Source organism: Polypterus senegalus, chromosome 17 (assembly GCF_016835505.1).
Source record: "Polypterus senegalus isolate Bchr_013 chromosome 17, ASM1683550v1, whole genome shotgun sequence".
In the NCBI taxonomy this organism is placed as follows: domain Eukaryota; kingdom Metazoa; phylum Chordata; class Cladistia; order Polypteriformes; family Polypteridae; genus Polypterus; species Polypterus senegalus.
The window spans coordinates 76,471,811-76,474,693 of NC_053170.1; positions in this window are offsets into that span (position 1 = coordinate 76,471,811).

The window sequence follows — 2,883 nt, forward strand, 5'->3', positions numbered from 1 at the left end:
GCATTTTGTGCGGCGCTTCAACTGTTTAAAAGCCTGTACAGTAGCTGTCCTTTTGTCTCACTGATTTCTCTCTCTTCTCCTCCAGACATCTTCAAAAACTATTTGATCTCTTTTCACTGTTCTGTTATTTCACCGAGTGATAACTTTTGACTTGCTTACAAAGGTTGTAAGTATAAAGAGACTTGACCGTCTTGCGGAACATGAAAGTGTCTTTCTTCAAAAGATCACGTCTCATTGTAAGATTTTTTTTATAATAGTTATATAGAGATGGGCAGCAATTAAAATTGATTAATTGCAGACAATCACAACAATCACATTGAAATGTTCAAAATTCAATAATGAACTCAAAAGCAGTGTATTGCTTGTATTTGGTTTGCAAACACTTTAAACAAATAAGGTGCATTTTAACAGCAGTATTCCCTTTACATAGTAGCAGTTAAAATATTTCTTGTAAATCCCAACTTAAACATTAATATAATCAAATAAAATATTAAACCAAAGCTATTTGACACTGCCAGGACATTGATATTTTATCTAGTTTGTTAAAGAAAAACAAATTACCCTCAGTGAGTCCAGAGCCACGATCACAACATTATAACAGGCACCTTCCGAGCAACAGCAAATTAACATTTCTAAATGTTTATTTTTTTTCATCTGAGCAGCATAAGCAGTCTGTGTTCAGTAGCAACTCTTTGAGGAGGAATGCACAGTGGGCTTGGCTGTCTTTGTAAGACAGGTGTGCAGGGGTGGCAGTTGCAGTGAGACGCAATATGGTTTGTACCTCCTGTCATCCTAAGTGTCTGTCCTCCCAGGCAGACATTGCCATAGGTGCATCAGCTACATGAACGTCTTCAGCACCACAATCTAGGGACCGATCAGCTGATGCCAGTACCTTGCTTTCGTTTTTGATCTACATCTCCAGATCACTTGCATCAAGATCGGAGTCCAACAAATCAGAGTCCGATTCAGCGATAATACGGAAAAAGTCATGCATGGAATATTTTCCTTTGAGCATTCACTTTGGTATCTCTACACATGCCATTTTATAAACTGTTTGCTCTTCGCTACTTATGCACGCGCAGGGAATCGAGGTCAAATCAACAAAGCTAACTTTCCTTCTAGCAAAAGCATATCAAAGCGCTATAACAAGAAGATCACTTATCTCTATCGATCGCTAGCAAGACTGAGGCTTTCAAAATAATAACTGCGTTAATTTGTGTATGTGTGTATATGTGTATGTATATATATATATATATATATATATATATATATATATATATATATATAATAAAATAATGTGGTAGCCGTCCCGGACACAGACAGGCGGACACGTTCCAATCACCCACAACACGTTTTTTATGTACGTCCATATTTACAATGTGCACAAACAACCCCAAAGTCCAGGCCTCCTCAAATGCCTTCTCTCTCTTTAGGCCGCCTCCTTGCCTCCTCCAAGACCTCGTCCTTCCTTCTCTCCCAACTGGAGGGATGCAGCCGCTTTTATAATCACCTGGATGTGCTCCAGGTGCATTCTGACAATCTCAGTATGGCGGAAGTGCCAGCTGCACACCCGGAAGCACTCCGGGTGTCCCCAATCCTTTAACCCCCCCAGCACTTCTGGGTGTGACACTAGTGCTGAGGTCCAGGGCTCCCAAGGCATAGGGGCACCCCCTGGCGGTGACCACAGGCCCCTACAGGGTTGAGCTTCAAAGCTCTGTACCCATGGTTCCCATAGGCACCAGGGTGGTCGCCCCCACATGGTCTGGGGGAGGCGTAACCCCTCCTCCGGGGCGTCCCAACCGGGTTGCACCCCCCAGCCACCTGTGACAATATATATATATATATATACACACTAGGGGCTTAAGCTGCCAACCCCATTTTGTTTTCTGTATACACACTTTTAAGATTTTTTTTTCTTTGAATTGTTGCTATTTCATTAGTTTCACTTTTATTTCAGAACTTCTGTAAAAGCAACATTTGGAATATTTCGAGTCACAATGTGCTTAATCTTTTTAATGAGGTCAGTGAGACATGTGTTTAATGACTTTGTACCATAATTCAGGATAGGTTTCTCTGTTTGGAACTTCAGCACAGACAAAACGATCTACATCATCAGCAGTTAATAATTTTTTTTTTTCCAAAGTAGCCAATAAATGCATGTGAGGTAAACCACATTTTTTGAAATTCTCTGACTTAAACTTCAAAGCCCTTACAATATTTACATAATTCTGTCATATCACCTATGTCCATATATTCGATCTCTATTCACCTTTTCGTTATTTCTCCGAGTAATAATTTCTCTTTCTTTGCGCTAATGCGATGTTTACTTTCTTTGTTTTGACATTGACGTTTTTTTCTGCTTTCATATTCTATATGTTGCTCTGCATGTCTTTATACGAGTCTTTTGAATACCAATTTTCATTATCTCTAACCTGCTCTGCATGTGTTTGGCCCCCTTGTTTTTTAACCTCTTTATGATGTCTTGCTTTGTTTTCTACTCTTTTATTTCTGACCTTGCTTTATCCTGCTTTTGTTTCAATGACACCTGGTCCATGGTGATTACTTTCCCTTTTTCGAGTAATAATTTCCATTTGTTTGCGCTACTGCGATCTTTACTTTCTTTTTTTATACTTCATAATTTTCCTACTTTCATATTCTTTAACTTTCTCCACATGTGTATCACGCCAGCGTGTTTTTTTTTGTTTTTGTTTTTTTTTTTGTTGAGCCTTTCAAATTCCACTGCTTTCATAATCTCTAACCTGCTCTGTATGTGTATAGCGCCAGTGTCCGGATTGGGCATGCTTTTTTTCAGTTCCACTTGTTCTGGGGTGGTAATTTCTTTCCTTATTTTCTGAATTTGCACCTAGATTATTCTTTTTCTTT